The 25,173-nt window shown below is 42.9% G+C and overlaps 1 pseudogene; it reads left to right on the top strand.

Moving 5' to 3' along the window:
* Window positions 1–4,524: 4,524 nt before the first annotated feature.
* On the top strand, window positions 4,525–4,641 carry LOC126207203 (5S ribosomal RNA; annotated as a pseudogene).
* Window positions 4,642–25,173: the final 20,532 nt, after the last annotated feature.

The following is a 25,173-nucleotide window of genomic DNA, read 5'->3' as shown; positions in this document are numbered from 1 at the left end:
TCCCTCTAGGTTTTTCGATCTTTTATATCTTCTCCCTCTGCGCAAAATCTTATCATTGTTACTTGTACATTTTGGAGCCATGTGATCATAGGGCGTCCTCTTATCTTCTTTCCCTCCAGTTCCCATTCCAGGATAGTTTCCGGTATTCTGGCTTCTTCCATTCCTCTTATACACTCGTGCCATTGTAACTTTATTTCTATCACAATAATACGTTTATTAATAAATTTTTATATCGTGAATCCCCTTTTCCATGCTTTCTTTATCATAATGGAGACTCCTGCTTTGGTTCTTAACTCTTTGGACAGCCCACTCCAATATGTAAGTAATTACCAAGTTCTTCTTCTCCTTTGCCTTTCCTCTTGGTCTCAGACAGTACGACAACATCCATTTTGAACCTATCAAGTTCTGTTGGTAATATATTCACTTTTGTGGTGATACGTTGCACATTACAGCATCTAAATGAATCTTCACCATTTCGTCGTTCAAGATTCTAGTTTTCTGAGGCATATTATTAAGTCTTGTAGCATTTTATTTTTTCCACATGAGTGAGGAGCAGCCCCACTGCACAACCCCCAACCTGGGGGCCCAGGTAATTTATCCTCATGGTTTTCTTCCTTTAGACAACCCACAAACAGGTGGACCAGGTAATTTGTTCTCAAAGTTTTCTTGCTTTAGCCTTCGGCAAGCCAATATCTCACTACAAGGCAGCAGTCGCTAGTTTTGGTCCACTTCGGATATTTTATTTCCCCGATACCCAACATATCTGGTGAGGCCACCTTATCCGCCACATATGGAGGCGCCCGATGGGAGACAAGCAGCTCCACATGAGATTAGTGTTTTCTGTTTGAATAATAATATTTGGAAGTTAATTGTTCAGCCACATCTTACTGTGCGTTTCGTTTCTCTCATAAAGAATTGTCTGGATGTATATTGGACTCAGTTTGCAGCAGTTCCTTGTTTCATGTGGGTGTATCTCTTCAAGTTTTTTAAAAATTATATTTTTACCAATATATATTGAAATTTTTTATATATTGACATTTAATGATGTTAACATATTCAGTAGTTTCAATTCTGGTCAATCGGCTTCTTTCATTCATCATTATACTGGTAGCCCCTCTCTGTATAATAAGTTTTGCTATGTATTTTTTGATTCACCATAGATTCCATGCAACATAATACACTCCTGGAAATTGAAATAAGAACACCGTGAATCCATTGTCCCAGGAAGGGGAAACGTTATTGACGCATTCCTGGGGTCAGATACATCACATGATCACACTGACAGAACCACAGGCACATAGACACAGGCAACAGAGCATGCACAATGTCGGCACTAGTACAGTGTATATCCACCTTTCGCAGCAATGCAGGCTGCTATTCTCCCATGGAGACGATCGTAGAGATGCTGGATGTAGTCCTGTGGAACGGCTTGCCATGCCATTTCCACCTGGCGCCTCAGTTGGACCAGCGTTCGTGCTGGACGTGCAGACCGCGTGAGACGACGCTTCATCCAGTCCCAAACATGCTCAATGGGGGACAGATCCGGAGATCCTGCTGGCCAGGGTAGTTGACTTACACTTTCTAGAGCACGTTGGGTGGCACGGGATACATGCGGACGTGCATTCTCCTGTTGGAACAGCAAGTTCCCTTGCCGGTCTAGGAATGGTAGAACGATGGGTTCGATGACGGTTTGGATGTACCGTGCACTATTCAGTGTCCCCTCGACGATCACCAGTGGTGTAGTGTACGGCCAGTGTAGGAGATCGCTCCCCACACCATGATGCCGGGTGTTGGCCCTGTGTGCCTCGGTCGTATGCAGTCCTGATTGTGGCGCTCACCTGCACGGCGCCAAACACGCATACGACCATCATTGGCACCAAGGCAGAAGTGACTCTCATCGCTGAAGACGACACGTCTCCATTCGTCCCTCCATTCACGCCTGTCGCGACACCACTGGACGCGGGCTGCACGATGTTGGGGCGTGAGCGGAAGACGGCCTAACGGTGTGCGGGACCGTAGCCCAGCTTCATGGAGACGGTTGCGAATGGTCCTCGCCGATACCCCAGGAGCAACAGTGTCCCTAATTTGCTGGGAAGTGGCGGTGCGGTGCCCTACGGCACTGCGTAGGATCCTACGGTCTTGGCGTGCATCCGTGCGTCGCTGCGGTCCGGTCCCAGGTCGACGGGCACGTGCACCTTCTGCCGACCACTGGCGACAACATCGATGTACTGTGGAGACCTCACGCCCCACGTGTTGAGCAATTCGGCGGTACGTCCACCCGGCCTCCCGCATGCCCACTATACGCCCTCGCTCAAAGTCCGTCAACTGCACATACGGTTCACGTCCACGCTGTCGCGGCATGCTACCAGTGTTAAAGGCTGCGATGGAGCTCCGTATGCCACGGCAAACTGGCTGACACTGACGGCGGCGGTGCACAAATGCTGCGCAGCTAGCGCCATTCGACGGCCAACACCGCGGTTCCTGGTGTGTCCGCTGTGCCGTGCGTGTGATCATTGCTTGTACAGCCCTCTCGCAGTGTCCGGAGCAAGTATGGTGGGTCTGACACACCGGTGTCAATGTGTTCTTTTTTCCATTTCCAGGAGTGTAGAATGGAAGTTTGCATAATAAAAATGCTTAACAATATGGTCTACTTTTTGTAATGACGAGTGGGATGAATTTGATTTATGAGTCTTGGTACAAATGTGCTGTGCCCAAGTAGTCATTCAAATGGAGACAGAGAAGTTTGAGAGCAGTAATTATATATGAAGATGACTATATTAGGAAGACAGAAAAATTCTTTGCAAAAAAACAAAATAATAGACGTTCACAGGGAGCCAGCTGAATAGTCCCAAACGAAACCGGTTCAAATGATGAATTTTCAACTTCCCCAAGTTAGACTTCAAGTTAAAATCCACAAAAGTGATAATCCTGTTTGTCTGATCATGAGCAACATGTCATCACCAAACTACAGACAAAATAAGTTTCGTAACAACAATCTTTGATCAGTTTACTCATTCAGTAGCTATTTTGGATTTAAAAACAGTTCTGAGCTACAATATGTTATCAGTGTTATATAACTATACCAAATAACACGATGCCCCTTGATGTTAAAAATACCTACAGTAACATCCCAATAAAAGAAATAACTGAAATTGTTAGATGCAGCATGCTACGCGCCATTAAGTATGGTACTGCAGAATGTAGACAACTAATTCAATTTTTAGAGCATGTTTTAGCCTACAGCTTTTTTATCTTCGGTGACAAAATACAGCGTCAAAAGGCAGTTCTGTGTGTTTCACTACAATTTCAGGTGTAGCCCTCATAATGCTATAATAGTGATGTTGATAAATTTTGTGGGGATGTTTCCGACAGGTAATGATATTGTTATTGTAAAGAAACGTAATTTATAGGAAGAACATATTTATTTTTTAAACAAAAGCATTTGTTTATTCCCCCGAAAATGCTCAAGACGGTTCCGTGACATGCTTATGATGTCACTAACCAGTACGCTGTCTTAAAGAGACACTACAGATCTGAAGAAATCAAGCACATTTTACGCAATATTTATAGTTATCTAGGAACAGTTTTCACCAAAATCTGAAAAGCATCAAGTGTGCAATTTGAGTAGTAAAGCTGTATGAGTTTTCTGGAGCGACTTATTCAGCTCCAGTACAGTACTACATAATAGTATAATGATGGCCGCCTGCCTCCTACGAGGTATGATATCAGCTTTCACCAGCTAAAAGAGCTCAAAAATCCGCTTTTGACGACAACGAGGAAAAAAATGTTGTGAGTCCTGATTTTCATAAAATAAAAATCGACTGCCTGCGGAATAAACGACCAAAATTCCGTTAAACATTCTTCTAACAGTCTTGGTGATTTTATCAAACCAAATACCGCACCGTTTGATGGACGTGAGAGAGTGCGAGCCTTGAGGAGCGAATAAATTCATGTTAGCTGTCCAATGAAAATACAGCCGAAGAGACCCGTACAAACAGTTACATCTATGTCCGAGAGCACCCCCACTACAGAGGTAAAGCAAAAACTTCTGTACCCTCTGCTGTTCATAATATATATATCTAACCAGCTGAGTACGATGAGTTGCCAGGTATGTATTTATTACAATTTTCTATCAATCCATCTCCTCCTTGGCACTCTCTCTGGCAATCCCCTGCTCTTTCCCCTCTCTGTTCATCTCCCCCCTCCCTCTCTCCCTCTGCCACCACCTCCTCCACCCTTCACTCTCTGCTCATCACTACCTGCCCTCTCTCAACCTATCCGCTCCTCTTTCCTTTCTCTGTCCATCTTCTCCTCCCCACCATCTGTGTCCAACTCCTCCTTCACTCTCTTTCCGTGTCCTTGTCCTGCATATCTCTCCACTTTATCCCACCACCGTAATAAGAAGTTACTGGTTCTTACCCCCACAGCATTTCTTTCCAGATAGTAAGTAATATGTGTATCATATTTGGTAGAAATCGATCCAGGAACTTAGTAAGAGAATTTTACCCATGGTTTTAGATGCAAGGCAACGGCCTTGCGGCAGTGGATACACCGGTTCCCGTGAGATCACCGAAGTTAAGCGCTGTCGGGCGTGGCTGGCACTTGGATGGGTGACCATCCAGCCGCCATGTGCTGTTGCCATTTTTCGGGGTGCACTCAGCCTCGTGATGCCAATTGAGGAGCTACTCGACCGAATAGTAGCGGCTCCGGTCAAAGAAAACCATCATAACGACCGGGAGAGCGGTGTGCTGACCACACGCCCCTCCTATCCGCATCCTTAACTGAGGATGACACGGCGGTCGGATGGTCCCAATGAGCCACTTGTGGCCTGAGGACGGAGTGCTTTTTTAGCTGCAACGCACTTGCAATACATGTTTCATATATTTCACACATATTGTAAATGTATTTCATCTATACCTCTAGCGAGTTTCCTTCTGATGCAGCTCAATGTTTATGTGTGTTGTACAATAATTTTATAAGTGCATTCAGTGGTGTACGTGAATATCGTCTGCAAAATATGCTGAAAATAGAGTTAGTAGCAACGAAAAAAATTATCGATTACATGTTTTCCACTAATGAGGAAATGTACATATTAATGAAAATTGTTGGTTATCATATGAAGAAGAAATATTTGAAGAAATCGCTACCTAGTTTGTCATTAAGAATTTTTCCCCTTGCTTATTGTGACGTACAAAAATTTCAAGCTCCCCTATTAAATCCACTGTATGAGATTTTTGGAATTTGTGGGGTATCTTAAGACCTTCTTATATTCTTCTCAAATGGATGTCGAGTGTTTTTATGTGTGTTGCTATTTCTGATTTTGTAAATTAGTTGTGAGTGAACGGTTGATGTGCTCAGAATATCTCATTTGAAAATTCCTGCCAGTTTGTCCTCTGTAGTAGCTTAAGCAAGTGTTACGTATTATTTTGTATATTCTCGAGTCTGATAATTTATCCTGTTTACTAAGAAGTTTTTTGCGTGATCATCGTCCCCAGCAAGTACAGAAATATTTGTTTTTTAAATAAAAAGCGCCAAACAATACGAAAATTGCGAAGAAAAACGTTCAGAAGATGAAAACGTGCTTGTGTTCGTTAAGTGAAGTTATACTGTGGCCTCCAGCATGTGGTTAGACGAGAGAAAACGCAGATGCCAACCAAAACTGCGAAGAACTGTAAATAATCACTCACTCACGTAAACAACGAGAAGTGAACTGCTTTATAATCTACAAAAATCACATAGCAAAAAAAAAAAAAAAAAAAAATAAAAAATAAACTGTAACATTCCAGATCTCACTGAAGACACCTTATAGTAACAGGCGAAATTCGGCTGGGAGAAATAAAATAAAGTGCAGCAAGGAAAGTTGGGTTTTATATACAAAAGAGACACCTTTTTTATTCGACCGCTGTAAAATACCCAGAAAACTTTTATGTCGACTGATTCTGGCTGCGGAAGCCTACGCAATTATATCGTTTTTATTGTTTAAGGTGTGGACGAGTTTCTGTTGCAGTTAGTTGCTTGTGGAGAATGTTGTCATCACTTTATGTCACATAAGTAGGGTTGCTAGTTTTTGAGAAATGTTGCCTACGTCTCGTATGCTAGCCATACATTTGACTGGATTATTGGTTCCTTTTAAAGAAGCAGGAAGTTCTTTCTTTTTTGTTATTTGTCTCTGTACACTGTCTACCATCGAGCTAAGAAAGTCGTTGACCACTGCAATTTTTCTTAATGCTGTCTAATTCTTTCTCACTGTCCTCATTGTTCATTGGGATTTTGTTTGCTCTGCTTATAATGCTTTCTTGCGTACATCTGGGTGACATGATGTGGCAGGGGTCTTTGCTGGAGGTTATCTTTTTTCAGTACCTCTTAAAATTGTGCCTGTTGTTTTTGTTTTATATGCACAAACCTAGAAAATTAATACTATTGTTTCTTGGTATACAGCTGTGTGTACATTATTAAACAAATTTATTATGTTATTGATGTCTTTGGTATCACTTTTGAGCAAAATTAGAGTATCATCTACATATATTTTGTAGTATACTATATTTTTAAGCAGTGTTCCTGGCTGCTGAATATTTTATGTTCTAGGTGGTTTATGAAAAGTTCCGCTATTGTGCCAGATGTGAATGAGCCCGTGGTTAGCCCAGCTGGTTGTTGATAAATCTTACCATTGAAAGCAAAGTAGTTGTAGTTGAGGATTATTTCTAGTAACTCTTTTTTTTTTTATTGTCATCAGTCTACTGACTGGTTTGATGCGGCCCGCCACGAATTCCTTTCCTGTGCTAACCTCTTCATCTCAGAGTAGCACTTGCAACCTATGTCCTCAATTATTTGCTTGACGTATTCCAATCTCTGTCTTCCTCTACAGTTTTTGCCCTCTACAGCTCCCTCAAGTACCTTGGAAGTCATTCCCTCATATCTTAGCAGATGTCCTATCATCCTGTCCCTTCTCCTTATCAGTGTTTTCCACATATTCCTTTCCTCTCCGATTCTGCGTAGAACCTCCTCATTCCTTACCTTATCAGTCCACCTAATTTTCAACATTCGTCTATAGCACCACATCTCAAATGCTTCGATTCTCTTCTGTTCCGGTTTTCCCACAGTCCATGTTCCACTACCATACAATGCTGTACTCCAGACGTATATCCTCAGAAATTTCTTCCTCAAATTAAGGCCGGTATTTGATATTAGTAGACTTCTCTTGGCCAGAAATGCCTTTTTTGCCATAGCGGGTCTGCTTTTGATGTCCTCTTAGCTCCGTCCGTCATTGGTTATTTTACTGCCTAGGTAGCAGACTTCCTTAACTTCATTGACTTCGTGACCATCAATCCTGATGTTAAGTTTCTCGCTGTTCTCATTTCTACTACTTCACATTACCTTCGTCTTTCTCCGATTTACTCTCAAACCATACTGTGTACTCATTAGACTGTTCATTCCGTTCAGCAGATCATTTAATTCTTCTTCACTTTCACTCAGGATAGCAATGTCATCAGCGAATCGTATCATTGATATTCTTTCACCTTGTATTTTAATTCCACTCCTGAACCTTTCTTTTATTTCCATCACTGCTTCCTCGATGTACAGATTGAAGAGTAGGGGCGAAAGGCTACAGCCTTGTCTTACACCCTTCTTAATACGAGCACTTCGTTCTTGATCGTCCACTCTTATTATTCCCTCTTGGTTGTTGTACATATTGTATATGACCCGTCTCTCCCTATAGCTCACCCCTACTTTTTTCAGAATCTCGAACAGCTTGCACAATTTTATATTGTCGAACGCTTTTTCCAGGTCGACAAATCCTATGAAAGTGTCTTGATTTTTCTTTAACCTTGCTTCCATTATTAGCCGTAACGTCAGAATTGCCTCTCTCGTCCCTTTACTTTTCCTAAAGCCAAACTGATCGTCACCTAGCGCATTCTCAATTTTCTTTTCCATTCTTCTGTATATTATTCTTGTAAGCAGCTTCGATGCTGATTGTGCGATAATTCTCGCACTTGTCAGCTCTTGCCGTCTTCGGAATTGTGTGGATGATGCTTTTCCGAAAGTCAGATGGTATGTCGCCAGACTCATATATTCTACACACCAACGTGAATAGTCGTTTTGTTGCCACTTCCCCCAATGATTTTAGTAACTCTATAAATTCAATAAATGCAGCTTCTGAACACTTTTTGTGCTTTAGTAAGTTTTTACTTTTTACTGTAATGGCTTCGTTAACAAGGAGATTGGAAATATGGTTTATGATGTCTAATGATATAAAATGGGCACCATCTGAAATGTTGTTTTTTTTTTATTTTATTTCAGTGACTAGTGTGGTACTACACTCCTGGAAATGGAAAAAAGAACACATTGACACCGGTGTGTCAGACCCACCATACTTGCTCCGGACACTGCGAGAGGGCTGTACAAGCAATGATCACACGCACGGCACAGCGGACACACCAGGAACCGCGGTGTTGGCCGCCGAATGGCGCTAACTGCGCAGCATTTGTGCACCGCCGCCGTCAGTGTCAGCCAGTTTGCCGTGGCATACGGAGCTCCATCGCAGTCTTTAACACTGGTAGCATGCCGCGACAGCGTGGACGTGAACCGTATGTGCAGTTGACAGACTTTGAGCGAGGGCGTATAGTGGGCATGCGGGAGGCCGGGTGGACGTACCGCCGAATTGCTCAACACGTGGGCCGTGAGGTCTCCACAGTACATCGATGTTGTCGCCAGTGGTCGGCAGAAGGTGCACGTGCCCGTCGACCTGGGACCGGACCGCAGCGACGCACGGATGCACGCCAAGACCGTAGGATCCTACGCAGTGCCATAGGGGACCGCACCGCCACTTCCCAGCAAATTAGGGACACTGTTGCTCCTGGGGTATCGGCGAGGACCATTCGCAACCGTCTCCATGAAGCTGGGCTACGGTCCCGCACACCGTTAGGCCGTCTTCCGCTCACGCCCCAACATCGTGCAGCCCGCGTCCAGTGGTGTCGCGACAGGCGTGAATGGAGGGACGAATGGAGACGTGTCGTCTTCAGCGATGAGAGTCACTTCTGCCTTGGTGCCAATGATGGTCGTATGCGTGTTTGGCGCCGTGCAGGTGAGCGCCACAATCAGGACTGCATACGACCGAGGCACACAGGGCCAACACCCGGCATCATGGTGTGGGGAGCAATCTCCTACACTGGCCGTACACCACTGGTGATCGTCGAGGGGACACTGAATAGTGCACGGTACATCCAAACCGTCATCGAACCCATCGTTCTACCATTCCTAGACCGGCAAGGGAACTTGCTGTTCCAACAGGAGAATGCACGTCCGCATGTATCCCGTGCCACCCAACGTGCTCTAGAAGGTGTACGTCAACTACCCTGGCCAGCAAGATCTCCGGATCTGTCCCCCATTGAACATGTTTGGGACTGGATGAAGCGTCGTCTCACGCGGTCTGCACGTCCAGCACGAACGCTGGTCCAACTGAGGCGCCAGGTGGAAATGGCATGGCAAGCCGTTCCACAGGACTACATCCAGCATCTCTACGATCGTCTCCATGGGAGAATAGCAGCCTGCATTGCTGCGAAATGTGGATATACACTGTACCAGTGCCGACATTGTGCATGCTCTGTTGCCTGTGTCTATGTGCCTGTGGTTCTGTCAGTGTGATCATGTGATGTATCTGACCCCAGGAATGTGTCAATAAAGTTTCGCCTTCCTGGGACAATGAATTCACGGTGTTCTTATTTCAATTTCCAGGAGTGTATTTTATCAGTAGACATTGTTTCACATATGAAATACTTTTTTAAGGTCTCATTGAGCTTCTGAGATAGTTTGTATGCAGGGTTGTTCATACAGGCCTTACAGGATGTTGTTCATTGTGTACCTTAGATTGGGATCTTAATAGGGGAGCTTTAAGGTTCATACAGGTGATGTATTTCTTTTCATATCCTGTCAGTAAGAAGTATGTTTTCTTTAACTGTCGTATGAGATTGTTATGGGTTTGTTTTGTTGGGTCTTTGTTAAATAGTACTATGTTGTTTACTGTGCAGAATTTAAGAGTTTTCTCAATGTATTCTCTTTCTTTCATAATAACTATTGTGTGGTTTTTATCTGACCTCAAGGTTAGAGCCTGATTTTCTCTAAGTTTTTTGTTTGTACTTCTTACTGTTGTTGAATCCTTTTGTATACGTAAATAAACAAAAAACAAAATACCATTTCTAGCATTAGCAATTAAAAACACGCAAAGAATCGTTTTTCTCGATTTTCCGCTTGCAGTCTAACTTCAAAAAGACGCAAGAGAGATATAAAATGATACATGCAAACATCCACAAACCTATTCAGGTAAACAACAGCACAAATGCACCTGAAAATAAGATTAAATTCTCGAAACGCGTTGTGTTATGCAACAAAAAATAAGTAACTTGTGCAGTTTTCACAGTTCTATGTAAATCGTGAATGACACAGTTGCACGCTTTCCTGAAACATCTAATATGATGAATGAAATTAAATAAACTGTCTTCCCTGTAAGGGAATATACGTAATGGATGTACGAGCGCAGGTTGTATGTAGATACATGGCTAACGACATGTGTAACTTTGCGTCTGGTCGTGAAGCGTGTTCGGATAGCCTGACAGTAGTCTGCCTTCTTCGGCAGACCAGTGCGGACGGGGCTGTTTACCTCCTCGCTTTTGAGGTGTTGACGTGCTACAGCGGCTTTTGCGCGAGTGAGTTTCTTTTGAAGTAAATGGCAAATTCATACTGGAAATCGACGCAGAAATTCAGTTTCTGGAATGAATATGCACGTCCCAAAGCGTTTGACATAGAACGATTTCTTTGAGACTTGGTGACTTGTACCGATATTATTGGAATCCACCTCTCAACTGTGAGCATCGTGGTTTATGTTACGTTAGTAACTGATGTTGCATACTACGCAATTTTAGAGAAGACGAGAGACGGGCTGAAATTCGGACATATTGGGCCAGTGACAGTGGATCATGCGGGTCTCGGTCCCAGGACGGTCCACATTCGAAGTGCCAGCGGACGATGTGATGGCTGCACTCAGTCCTTATGTAATGATTCACACCACGTCGTGTGCACAGTTTACCACCTACTCTGTACTGAATGGAGTGCAACAAGTACACATTGAACTCAGTAAGCATGTTCCGTCCTACCTCTGCATTAGGTGATGCAGAGCGATCATCTTACATGACGGCCAGCCGAAGGCCTGCTTGGTTTGCGGAAAAGAGGGCCACGTGTGCTCAGAGTGCGTGCAACAGCGGATTTCCCAGCTCTGACTAACGGATCTCAAGCATTCCATCACTCCGCCACTTTGGTCTCACGCATGTAGCGGCGCTCCGGACGAATCCCAGTCTGATGCACAGGCCCGATCACTTGCAGGACCTTTCGCAAGCGTCGATGTCAAGACGGGACAACGAGGGGCAGCCGACGCTTAACATAGCCTTCCGTCACCCTCACACCCCGCCGGCTCTAGAAGGAGGTGAAGAGAAGCCTCGTTTGGAAGTCGATGCGATGGTTGCGCACACGGCCGCCTTATGTCTGGACGTCGGGACACGCTCCTGTCGTCCAACACAGAGGCGCGCTCTCGGAAACCGCGGTCCCCAAAGAGGCAAAAGAAGCGAAAAATGACAGGTAGTGAGCCCACGACACAGCGATCTCTCAGCGCCACGATGAACTTCCCACCGAAGCCTCCACGCCGGATTCTGACACTTGTCCATCCACCGGCCTGGCCACCGATTCGCTCTTGTCGAACGTGCAGCTGTTGATAGCTGACCAACGCGACGAAGACATCTTGTGTCATTTGACGTATCCTGACAGTCACCACGTCCATTGGGGAGGTCTCTGCCCACTCAGCCGATGGTATGGGCAGACGATATTGTCCCCGAACCCTTGGCCGAGGATGCACAGGCAGCTGTTGCCTCGGAGGAAGAGGAACGATAGAATATTGTAAGGTGAAAGGACAGCTGCTGTTACACCTCCTCCCCTGTTGCTATGAACGCCCCACTGCCCACAGACTGGCTACAAGCTTACAGGATTCTCTCCATATATCTCAACATGATTGGCACACATTTCAAACTTAGCTACTGCTCAGGGCGGCAGACATGGATGTCGCACTACGCAGGAAGATCGACTGGAGACCTTCCCAGACGTCTACGGGTTTAGTACTTATGTCACTCTTGCTGCTGCACGAGGCAGTGGAGTGTCTGCTCTGGTGCGAGATGGCATGGAGGTAACCAATGTGATATACTTGCCATCGGCAAGGCGACTGGCATTCGATATGCCTCTCTTCTTGGGCCACTATAAACACATTTTTATTGATGGACACTTTAACTGTGTGCTAGCTCAGAAAGACCAAAAGCTGAATTACACTCTGTGCCCTGAACTGCATCTCTTGGTACAACTCCTGCGTCTTACTGATACTTGGGAGATATTACATGGTGATCGCCCTGGCTTTACTTACGTGGCCAGTCACTCCGCCAACGGACTCGATCGCATCTACGTCTCCTCTGACCTTGTGATGGCGATTCTAGCAGCAGAGTGCTGGCCCACGACTTCCTCACACCCTAGTGCGTACACCTGCAGGGTCAACCGGCAGTGGCAGATGGTGTGGAGATGTCGAGGATTATGGAAACTGAATGCCACTCTCCTACAGGATCACGAATGTATGCAACTAATAGGTAGTACGTGGGCTTCATGTGAACGTCAGTTGCTGCGATACCCGGCACAACTTCAGTGGAGCCTCGAATGTGTCAAACCGACTTTACGACGTGCACTGGTTGGCTATAGCAGAGAACGATCGCTCTGACACCGACATACGACGGATTTCTGATATGCACATCATCGCGAACTCACGGCATACCAATCACCCCCGACCCCGACAAACGGAGATCGATTTCACCCTTACTCATCATAGGCTTGCAGGTGTTGTGGTATGAACGAAATGTCAGGACAGGATCGGCGAAGAACCTCTATCCATGCACCACACAATCTTCGAACGACGACAAAGCCAACGAAATTTGGTGCAAGCTCTGGATCTCCCGGATGGTAGCTGGGTAACAACCCTGGCAGAAATTGCGCATGCGTTCGTCGACCATTATTGCCAACTATATTAGGAGGTGTACCACGATGATGCAGCTTTGGCAGCAGTCCTCCAAACCCTCACTGGCACACTTGATTATGTGGCGTCGGCATCCCTCTTGGTGGACATACCAGTATGTTGCAGACGCTCTTGTCAAGGTGCAGTTAATAAATCACCATGCACCATGATTAGATGTTTTCCTTTGGTATTCTATCGGACCTTTAAGTATATGATACTCCTGCAGTGGAGCCACACGGATTGAACTTTACTCCCCGATCGCCCTCCTCAACCGTGATTTCAATACCTTCACCAGAAGTTTGGCGATGTGTCTTAAGCGAGTATTGCACCAAGTTATTTCATAAGAAACTAAAGTCTTTGGGGAGGTCTAGGGGGGGGGGGAGGGACAGAAATATCCAGACAGCCCTTAGCGACTATCGAGATGTGAGCCGCCGTTGCGTTGGTTTGTAGATTGCATGGCGCCCTGGACTCTGTTGAGTTTTATCGCGCATTTGATGAAGTGAGCCATTCTTTCTTGGCTGCCATGATGGAACGGATGGCCTTCCAAGCTGTCTTTACCTGCTTGATCGTGCACATTCTCCATGGTGCCTCGTGGAGGGCGATGATTAATGGTAGGATACAGCCCAATATTACGTTCGGTCAGACAGGGCTGTCCTCTCTCTGTGACCCTCTACATAAACGCGACAGAATCGTCTCTATAAGGGCTGAAACATCTTTTGGGGATCATGTTGAGAGGACACACATTCCGATGCCACGTTTATGAGGATAATGTAGCCGTTTTCACCCGTTATAAGGAGGAGATCCGGATTGCACTAGTATGGGTTGAGCGATATGGGAATGCGGCAGACAGCAACATGAACATGGTCAAGATGTAAAGTGGACATGTCATTTTGTTTTTTGTACCCTTACCGATGCGCATTCAGAGAGAGAGCTAACTATTATACTGTTAAACAATCTTTGGTCTTGTTGTGGCACAGTCTTTGCCTCTGCGCAATCTGCTAGTGTGGTAGGTGGTGGACATATTCAGTAGTGGTATGTTGACTTGTATGTAAATGAAGAATGATTATTGTAAAGGATAGCAAGGACGAAGATGATGTACATATTGAAAGTCGAAAGGAATATAAATTTTGAAAAACATTATTTTTTGGAAGTTAAGAAGTTTGAGGTAAGACTGCAGCTATGCGCACCTAATTTGTAGAAATGATTATTGGCAGCTAGCTAGTTAACTTTGTTCAGTTGCTCAAAGCTGAGAGAAACACCACCCCAGTTCAATGGATCTAGTATTAACTTATTAAGCAGTTTGTTTTTTCTATAAATTCTCTGTTGACATTGCACCCTTTTTAAATCATTGTTTACTTTGTTAAGCATAGTATTTTTCAGACCAATGTTATGTGTGAATATCACGCAAAGTTTTACCCTGTATTTTTGAATACATACATCATTCTAAAATTGATGTCTTGGAATATCATATTATAGGAATAATCACTCTCCCCACCCCACTGTCTATCATTACGCATTATCACATTGCACCATGTGGTACACAACAGTTTGAATGTTTATTTAGAAATAGAAATATAGCTTAGCCGTTGTCTTCTTGTTGTTTGCTGTTAAGCTTTCGAGAAATCTGCAACAATATTGTCAAGACACAAGGTGAGTGAAAATTTGGGTTAGGACGAGCTAATTGTTTTACTTCAGTTGAATATGTAGTACAACATTTAGTATTGAGACCAGTTACTGTTCAATTCAAATTCTGTTTAGTCAAAGGTTAGCATACGAATTTAAGTTGAATAACAATTTGTGAGTACATATTTTTGGTAATACATCGACTTTTTCATAGAGTGTAAGGTGGTGTGGTCTCCTGACCTTCATTTCTTACATATTCCGCCCTCACAATCGCATTCTGCACATCAAGACGCTTCATTCGAACCCAAACTCGATAAGGTAGAGTCAATTTTGTATGAATTCATGTAAGCGATATATAAATCTGATAAGTAAATCGCAAGTGCGCACCGAGGTTGAAAAAGTCGAGGCTGGCGTACACAACATGACGACCACAGGAATTTTCTTTCTAGGGAGGCGGCCAGCTTGCTGGGAGGCCTGTCCCTTCAGAGGGGTGGGTCAGTGCACACCCCCTTCGGCCGGAATGACCGCCCAGAGAGAGGACAGATTTTGCTAGAGCAAAGGGATAGCGACCTCCGTGTTCGACTTAAAAGCAAATTCAACTACATTGGGCGGGAGCGTCCAGAAGACGCATTTTTTGATGGACTGACTGCGCAGTTACGCAGTTCTCACAGGAGGACAGTATACGCCTAACGGAGATGCTACATATTTCCGCATTGGTCGACTAAAACGAAACGTCATTCTCCCGTTTAAAAGAGCAATGCTGACTGGCAGAATATTTCTGACGCAAAGAGCCAGAGGAGTGAGGGAAGACAGCGAATGATATACCCTTGCAAGTTTTCCAGAAAAAGGAGCTGCTTCGTTGTTGCTCTTGGAGCGGGAACACATAACGAGAGCGAGTGTGCTCGTACGTGTATGCAAAGAGTGAGGAACAAAGTCTCTCCTCAGTACTTCACTGGGACAGCACGTGCGTCGTTAGCGAATCGGAGTGATACTCTATATTGAGTTGCTCGCGATTAAGCATTGTTCACTGTGTTGGCCACCACACTTATTGAGCAGTGTGAACACAGACAGAGTTCTAGTTAAACGCCTGCGAGCGAATATTGAGTGGCATCGTGACGGACTGATTATCTTACCAGTGTACCACGCCAATAGTTAGACTAGGGGCAGATAGGAGTCCTTGACTTCATCAAGGTGTAGGTAGAGTTTGTTTGGAGAAGGTCAATCCAGATAGAAAGAGATAGTTGTGTTATTTATCAGCAGGCAGCAGTCGTCGCAGCTCACGGTATTGTGTGCTACAGTGTATGCGAGCCCCATCTGTCCTCCATAACAGTACACTCCATTAAATTTCTCACGTGACAGCCTTGACCGTACCTAGAAAAGTTATTCAAGTTGTGTAGGAATGGCTCTCAGCCATTCTGCCGAGTAAATAACATTCTTAAAGAAAAGGGGGAAAAGAATGTTTCCATACTTTGTAAAATAATAGCATTCCTATCCATAAGAGGCACTCTACTGTTCCGATAAGAAGCCAGATATTTATTATTTATAAGAGAAAGTATCAATCAGTTGATTTCTCAGAATTTTTTTTTGCAATAAATAATATTTTTCGTTCGTTTAATGTTTTTCTTACACTAACTAGCAATACTCCAGTACCCAAGTATTCCACTAGTTACATAAGAATATAGAATATTTTTGTGTCTTTTCCTTACAGCGGACGACTCCAGAAGATATTTGTTGCTGAATGTTTTTCAAGCAGTTCTTGTTGGTACATTAGGAGCGTCTGTATGACTCCTGTAGTTGTGTGAGGTGGAAATTGTTTCTTGCAGGAGCCAAAGGGTACTTGTTGGATCAATCCATTGTGCAACTTGACAAAATAAAACTCACACACTCCCAAGAGTGTGAGATAAAGTTGGGCTAAATTTCAAACAGTAACAAATATAGTGGGGAGATTATAAAATCTTGTGCCACTGCTTCGAGATGGGAGTGAGGTACCACTGCCAACGATGGACACACGTCGGTGTTTGGTCATCGTATTGACGAAATATGTCCGCCATTGGATGGTACTGAATTATAAACACCTTTTACAAGCTCTCTGAGGGCGTCCAAGGCCACCTCCTCTAAGCTTTACATATAGTGCAACGAGTCGCCTTCATTAACACCCACATGGCATCCCAGTTACCTCATGTGATGCATATCCTACCGTTAACTCCAGTGAGGGCACAGCAGATCCAGGGGCAGTCGTTGGCTAGCTCGTTACTCGTGGAGTTCTCTTCCCCTCCCCCCCCCCCTTCCCTAACATCATGATCGAATGATCAAGATGTTGACCCATCGTTGACATAGTTTCACCGGTCTTCTCATTGAAGAACTGGAGTCTCCATCCTGCCTGCCCCCTATCCCACTCGCTCAAACCGCGTCTGCGCTCTTCCTCGGTCATAGCTATGTGCATGTGACCCTCCTCTGTACCAGGAGTCCTATGGCAAGTGATGTGTACGGCCAGATGACGACGAATCATCTTCGAAGTGTGATTGAAAGACGCCACCCAGGAGTGGAGTGGCCAGCAGTGTGGTGACCGATCCACCAACGGTGTTTCACGACCGATATCCGCGCCACGCTCGCCGTCAATGAAAACTTTCCGGCAAGACAAAGGCTTCACAATGTTGATCGAGCTGACTCCTCAATGTGCACGCAGGGTCATGTGACAGACACGGATGAACATCACCTGGAATGGACCTTCTGCTTCTAACTCAGAAGATGCTTGCCTTCTGTTCCTAGTGCCGCCCGCATGATCGAGTCCGCAATGCCCCTTCACCCGGTTAAGGCCTCCTTTCCTCAGTCGAACACATATGCGATTAACTGGATCAAAAATGGTTCAAATGGCTCTGAGCACTATGGGACTTAACATCTACGGTCATCAGTCCCCTAGAACTTAGAACTACTTAAACCTAACTGGATCAACGGACTTTCTGTGCACTACATTTCTCGGGACGGTCTCAAAGAGGTGCTTGACTTTTGGACTTTCTTACGGGAACGGCACGATCAATTGCAATAGATTTCCTGGTATCGTCAGACCTTTGCTAATTTTTTTGTACTCAAGGATCCCCCCTGCCCTCTCACCCCCCCCCCCACCCCCATCTCCGCAGCTGGGTAGTACCGAGTAAGACAAGTTGATTCCGGTGGACATTGACTTGAATCTCGACACGGACAATTGAAAAAGACTGTACTCGTATTCCGAGAAGACATATCCGAATCCCCACTGAGGAGAGTTGGGACGCTATAGCATTTATTTTCTGATGCTTCCGAGTGGTCGTTGTCCTTAGATTGTAATACCGTAAGGTTAGCCACAGTTTGATTGTATTATATTCTATATTGTTTGATGATAAAATATATGCATATTTGAACCTTTTTATTTTAAATCCAAATTCTACCGGTATCGGTCTTGGACCATCTTCACGGTTGAAGGGTTAAAATGGTTTAAGCTGCAACATTGCATTAATCATTACTTCAAATGTGTAGTGTGTTTCATAAATATAAATGTATGACACAGGACTTTAAAAGCTATTATCCATATACAATTTGTATACAGAGCAGTACAGCAAAACGCCGTAGTTTGGTAATTGGAGAATCTCTGCATAGAATATTCTTAACAGCAAGTTTTGTAAGTAGGCTGTTTAGGTTTTTTTTGGTAACGCCACCTCTGTATGAAAATCACTGGCTGTGCTGTGTGCAGTCTGTGGCTGCTTTGCATTGTTGTAATACTCGCCATTGTAGTGTTAGGCAGCTGGCTGTGAACAGCGCGTAGCGTTGCGCAGTTGGAGGTGAGTCGCCAGCAGTGGTGGATGTGGAGAGAGAGATGGCGGAGTTTTGAAATTTGTCATGAACTGATATATATATATATATATATATATATATATATATATATATATATATATATATATATATATATATATATAGGTATAGTTTAATGTTAGTCAGGGCCATTCTTTTGTAGGGAATTTTGAAAGTCAGATTGCGTTGCGCTAAAAAATATTGTGTATCAGGTTAAGCACAGTCGTGTATAAAATGTTCAAAGGGGACGTTTCATATGTCGACCCTTAGCCGAGGATACCTCACTGGAATCTTCTGATTTTTTTTCTTGTAGTTTGTGTAATTAGTGTAGCTTTTGTTTATTGTTAGCGCGTAATTGTAGAGAGAATTTCCTTTGTAATTGTAGTTTTCATTGTTGTACAGTAAAACAGTTGTGGCATGCATGTAGATTTGCACCAAGTATTTCGCAGCTGCGCTTGCAATTAACTAGATATTATTTTCAATGTTATATGTTAATGTGTTCTCTTATTTTTTGATCTTCAAATTGGGTTTTTCTGTGTTGTCGCGTGAAATACTGTGACAATAATGGCGTGTGAAAAACGTAATACTAGGCTCCAAAGTAAACTGAGAAATGACAATGAAAATGAAAGCAGTGTGTTAGCGCCACCGAGTAATGAATTAACTGATGTTCAAAGTAGTAATTTGGTAACTGTGCATAGGGAAATGGAGCGGGCGGCAAACAATGGCGTGGACAGTGAAACAATTAGTGAAGAGGGAAGCATTATCAATCGATCGGTCGGCAACAGCTCGCCTCAGGAATCCGAAATGACAGGACACAATTTTGCAAATACTGTAGATTCAGGTTTTGGGTCCTCACCGTTTTCTCAAATAAGTCAAGACACATTTTCTGCTTGTCAAAATGTGGATGTTGCCGGTGCAACTTCACTGCCGAAAAGCACTGAGGAACGTGTTTTAGACACCAGTGCATTGTTATTACAGTTAATGCAACAAATGGGACAAAGGCTACAAAAGTTAGACACAACGCTTGAACAAAATCAGAAACAAATGGAACAAAATCAGAGTCAAACACAGCAAAAGCTACAAAAGTTAGACACAATGGAACAAAATCTTCAAAAGTTAGACACAATGGAACAACACCAGAGACAAGCACAGCAACAGTTAGACGCAATGGAACAAAATCTTCACACCACACTTGAACAAACACGTGAAGATTTAACTACTGAGTTACATAAAATCGAATCGAAATGTCAAAAAGTCTGTAACGACGTAAAAACACAAATTTGTGAGCATTTTCAACCTATTTTTTCGCGGCATGAAAATGCATTACAGAATCACGAAGCAGCCATAAAAGAACTGCAAACTATTGTTCATGAAAATCATGAGACCTTGCAAGCTAAATTTGACTCAGTTGCATCTACCGATTCGGTTACGCAACTTGCAAAATCTCAGGAAAACTTAAAGGACACAGTAGATACTCTGAAACTTGGTTCAGAAAAACACACTGAGGAAATAAGTACACTATCGGAGAAAGTAGCCGAACTTTCGGATCAGTTCACTAATTTATCTACGAAGGTAGATGATAATCTGAATGACACAAAACCGGTAGTCTTTAATGACACAGAAGAGAGCGAACAAATTAGGAAACTGAAACAAAATCTGAATCAACACCAAAGAGAAATCCGGGAAGTACAAGATCAGCTGACACAGGTAATACAAGAATTACGTATTTCAGAGGACACTCGCGCCCCAATACGGGATGAGGGACTTAGAAATACGGAAAAGCCGCAAAATAATAACACAGGGCATTTCGGAAGTTATGAAAGAAATTGGCAATGTGCACCGAATTTTGAGATGGAACGGCCGACACAACCTAACAATGACCGATATGCGACTCGCCGACATGATGATTTTGACTATAAGCTGTTCATTACTACACGTAAATTCAAAACATTTAAGAATTCTGGCAACGACATTCATCCACAAGCATGGCTCCATCAATTCTCTCATTGTTTTCCTCCCAACTGGTCATTAGAACACAGATTAGAATTTATGTGTGGCTACTTAGAGAATGAACCAGCTGTAAGAATGCGATCGGTCATTCACGATTGTCACAGTGAAGGAGAATTTTACCATGCCTTCCTCTCAGCATATTGGTCTCAAGCTACACAAGACCGAGTAAAACATAGCATCATGATGATGAAACACTTTGAACAATCTGAATTTTCCAGTCTTGTCAAATATTTTGAAGACATATTGCATAAGAATCAGTATCTTTCAAACCCATACAGCCCCTCAGAACTCATCCGTATTTGCTTAATCAAATTACCTGAACATTTACGACATATTATTTTGGCAGGACGTTGCAAAGACGACATTGAAGCTTTTCAGGGACTGTTACAAGAACTGGAAATTGACACTGACAATCGCGAAACGCAGGAGCACAACAATTACAGATCACATCCGTCGCAATTCCGCGATGAAAGAAATAATAACTGGACACGACAAGGCTATTCTCACAACACATATCGTGACCAAAACAGATACCACCCGTATGACAACCGTTGGCAGAGTAGTAATAATTACAGGGAAAGATCACCTCTTTGCGGTAATGACTATCACAGAGACAATCAGAGAAACAGACAATATGGGAACCAAAACAATTATTATTACGGGAGACAGAATAACTTTAGACGCAACGGTCCAGCGCGCAGTTACGATTCAGGGAGGAATTCTCCACCACTTAACCGACAAGAAAGAAACTACAGCATCTACCGACATGACGACAGACGATATGATCGTAACGACAGACCTGAATTGCATCACAACTGGCGGGATTTAAACAGGGCAGGTCCCTCTCGTCACGGTGAATTTGTAGAAGTTAGGTCTCCAAATCCCAATAAAGACGCGCGCCAACAAAGAGACAATAGGCAATGACTCACACCGCTGGCAGCAACAAAACGCACTTGTGAAACTGATGACGCAGCTGCCGTAGCTAGTAATTACGTAAAAATGGAAGACATTAGGGACATCTTACTCCAGGAACACGACGTAAAACTTAACAACATTGCATATCCTGTGATTCACATTACTGTAAATGACGTAAAATTTACGGCAGTACTTGACTCTGGCAGTCCCATCTCAGTAATTAGTGAAACAGCTTTTAGCAAATGCAACAAATCGAACGATTGCCCCACACTTCTGTTACATAAGATTAAATTACAAGGTGCAATCTTTGGAAAAAGTGTAGATGTACGCCAACAAACCAATTTAGAATTCTTTTGCCAAAGCCACAGCTTTTCTATGAACTTTCTTATTGTTCCATTATTGTCGACGGAAATTATATTGGGAGTAGACTTTTTGAATGAATACAAAGCAATCTTAAACTTTCATGATGCTGAAATAAGTTTAGAGAAAGAAGGTAAGTCAATAGCTTTGAAATTTGAAGATTGGCTCTCAAACCATGACGAGGAAATTAATCGGCTTTACCTTCTGTTAGACAACAGTTCGGAGTTTTCTACGGAACTAGACACTAACAATCACTCTGCAAGTACTGACAGGGATGATATCGACGACATATTTGATACTAATGAGTTAATTCAAAATAAAATTCAAACAATTGAGAACTGTAATGACATTGATAGGCAGGACCTTTTTGAGATTTTACTAGCACATTCCACAGTTTTTACTCCCAAAACAGGAACAATCAAGGGATTTCAATACCAATTTCGTGTTCGTGAGCATACGAAATTTTGTGTTAGACCATATGTAATTCCAGCACATTATAGGGACCGTGTTAGAACAGAAATACAATCTATGCTTGACGAGGGCATTATTGACCCTGCAGTAACCTCATACAACAATCCATTACATGTTGTTGAGAAGAAAAATGGATCGATCAGGCTTGTCTTAGACTCGAGACAAATCAATACTATCATTATTCCTGAAACAGACAGGCCGCAAACATTGGAAGAACTTCTTCAAAATTTTAATGGTGTAAAAGTGTTGTCTTCCATTGATCTCAGATCCAGCTTTTATCAGATCGAACTTCATCCAGAATGTAGAAAATACACAGCTTTCCTTTGTTTCGGTGTTTGTTATCAGTTTCGGAAACTTCCCTTTGGTTTGAACATTTCTTCAGCAGCATTCATTCGCGGGCTAAATTCCATATTACCTGAGTGCTTAAAGCGTCACATCACCTTATATGTGGACGATATTCTAATAGCAGAAGCTTCATGGGAACAACATAATTGCATCCTCAACAGTTTGTTACGTATTTTTGCAGAATCTGGAATTACAGTTAACTTGGAAAAGTCTGAATTCGGTAGGTCAAAGGTGACGTTTTTGGGACATATTATTTCTTCTGAAGGCACTCAGCCGGATCCTGAAAAGTTAGAAGCAATCAGAGCCATTCCAGTTCCATCCACAAAAAGACAAGTCCGCAGTTTTCTGGGTCTCGTAAATTTTTACCGTCGTTTTCTGAATATGCAAATTCTTGTTACACCAAAACTTTGTTCTCTCACTGGAAAAAACACTATTTGGAACTGGGACGAACAAGCACAATTGGAATTCAATTCTTTGAAAGAATCGCTTCTTAACGCGCCAATACTAGCTCACCCAGATCTGTCACAAGATTTCTGCCTTAGCACGGATTCTTCTAAAGTCGGACTTGGTGCCCATTTATTTCAAGAAGCCATAGAAAATGACACTACTGTTCAGAAAACCATTGCTTTTGCTAGCCGAGTGCTAACAAAATCTGAAAAAAATTATTCCGTTACTGAATTAGAAGCTTTAGCTATCGTTTGGGCATTTAACAAATTCCGTTTCTTTCTTTCTGGTAAGCACGTAAAAGTATACAGTGATCATCGTGCATTACAATTTCTTATGTCTTCAAAATTAAATCATGACAGGTTAAAACGTTGGGCATTGTTTCTGCAAGAATTCCGCTTCACAATAGTCTACATTCCCGGCAAGGAGAACATTGTTGCGGACGCACTGTCACGCGCACCAGCTGGGCTTGAGAAAAGTAACATAGAAGGTAACCTCGAGAAAAATTTCAGTATTCTTTACATTCAGAAAGTCGCCTTTGAAAACTTCATCACCACATCTTTAAAGGACATTGCTCATGAACAAGATAAAGATCCGATTTGGAAAGACATCAAAAGCAAATGGCATGAAAAGACACACACACAGATTCGGCATTATTATCTGGTTAGAAACAACATACTGTTCAAACGCTGCACTGTTGATGACAAGCTATGGCTACTTTGCATTCCTGACGATTTTGTTAATAAGATCATTTGGTACATTCATTTCAGCTACGCACATTTTGGTCCACGAAAATGTTATCATATTCTTCGAACGACTTGTTATTTTAACAATATGGAAAAGAGAATTCGAAGAGTCTTGTCTATTTGTAAACTTTGTCAAAAGGCGAAACCATCTACTATCTCACATCGTGCTCTGTTGTTTCCTATCATTCCTTCTAAATTAAAAGAATTTGATGCAGTTGATCTATTGGGACCCCTTGTCAGAACATCGAATGGATTTTCGTACGTTCTAGTTGCTGTTGAACTTACTTCCAAATTTGTTTCTTTCACTCCGTTACGTAAAGCCACTGGACGATCTGTATCCAACGCCTTTGTTAAAAATTTCTTACGTGAAGTTGGCCACGTTGCTAAAGTCATTTCAGATAACGGACCGCAATTCAGATCTGCTGTTTGGTCACGCATGCTTCGCAACCATAAAATCAAACCTGTTTTTATTTCATTGTACTCACCACATTGTAACCCCTCCGAACGGATTATGAAAGAAATCAATAAGCTTTGCAGACTTTATTGTCACAGAAAGCATCAGCATTGGGACAGATATTTACACTTATTTCAAAACGTGCTGAATGAAATGCCTCATGATTCCACTGCTTTACCACCTACTCTTGTACTAAAGAATGAAGAACCACCGAACAGAGTCAGAGAGCTTGTACCTTTCCCGAATACACGTAAACTTCGACACAAAGATATAATTGATTTGGCTCTTAAAAATATAAAATCTGCAGCAGACAAAAGGAGAAAACTACACGGTAAAGCAAATGCAAAGAAATTGTATATTGGTCAGAAAGTTCTCATTAAAGCTCATTCATTGTCACATAAGAAGAAACACTTGAGTCACAAATTCTTTCTAGTTTACAATGGACCTTACAGAATCCGACGTATACCACATGATAATTGCGTTGAAGTTGAAACTCTGCGTACTAGGAAGAGTAAAGGTTTACACCACATTTCACACGTAAAACCGTTTATTGAGAGATAATGTGCTTTTTTAACTTGAGATTTAATGCAACATTTTGGTTCACTTGAAAATACATTCTGTACTTTCTGTGAGATACCAGATGACACAGTGGTTAGTTTATGTGACAGCTACACGATTTTTATCACGACGCTACTAATGAATGACAGTTTACAATGTTGCTGTTGCAGTGTTTCTGTTTTATATCTGCACAGTTTTTCTGTATCGTTCTGGAAAGTAAAACATGTTTTAGTAGTAACTTTTGTGGTATAGCAACAATGAGACAGCCTTTTTCGTGGCACAACAATACGTTACTGTACAGTACTTTCTTCATCACGCCAATAAGCGTAATAACT

The sequence above is a fragment of the Schistocerca nitens genome, chromosome 1 (assembly GCF_023898315.1).
Source record: "Schistocerca nitens isolate TAMUIC-IGC-003100 chromosome 1, iqSchNite1.1, whole genome shotgun sequence".
Lineage (NCBI taxonomy): Eukaryota > Metazoa > Arthropoda > Insecta > Orthoptera > Acrididae > Schistocerca > Schistocerca nitens.
The sequence above is the reverse complement of the archived record's forward strand: the minus strand, read 5'-3'. Positions and strand labels throughout refer to the sequence as shown.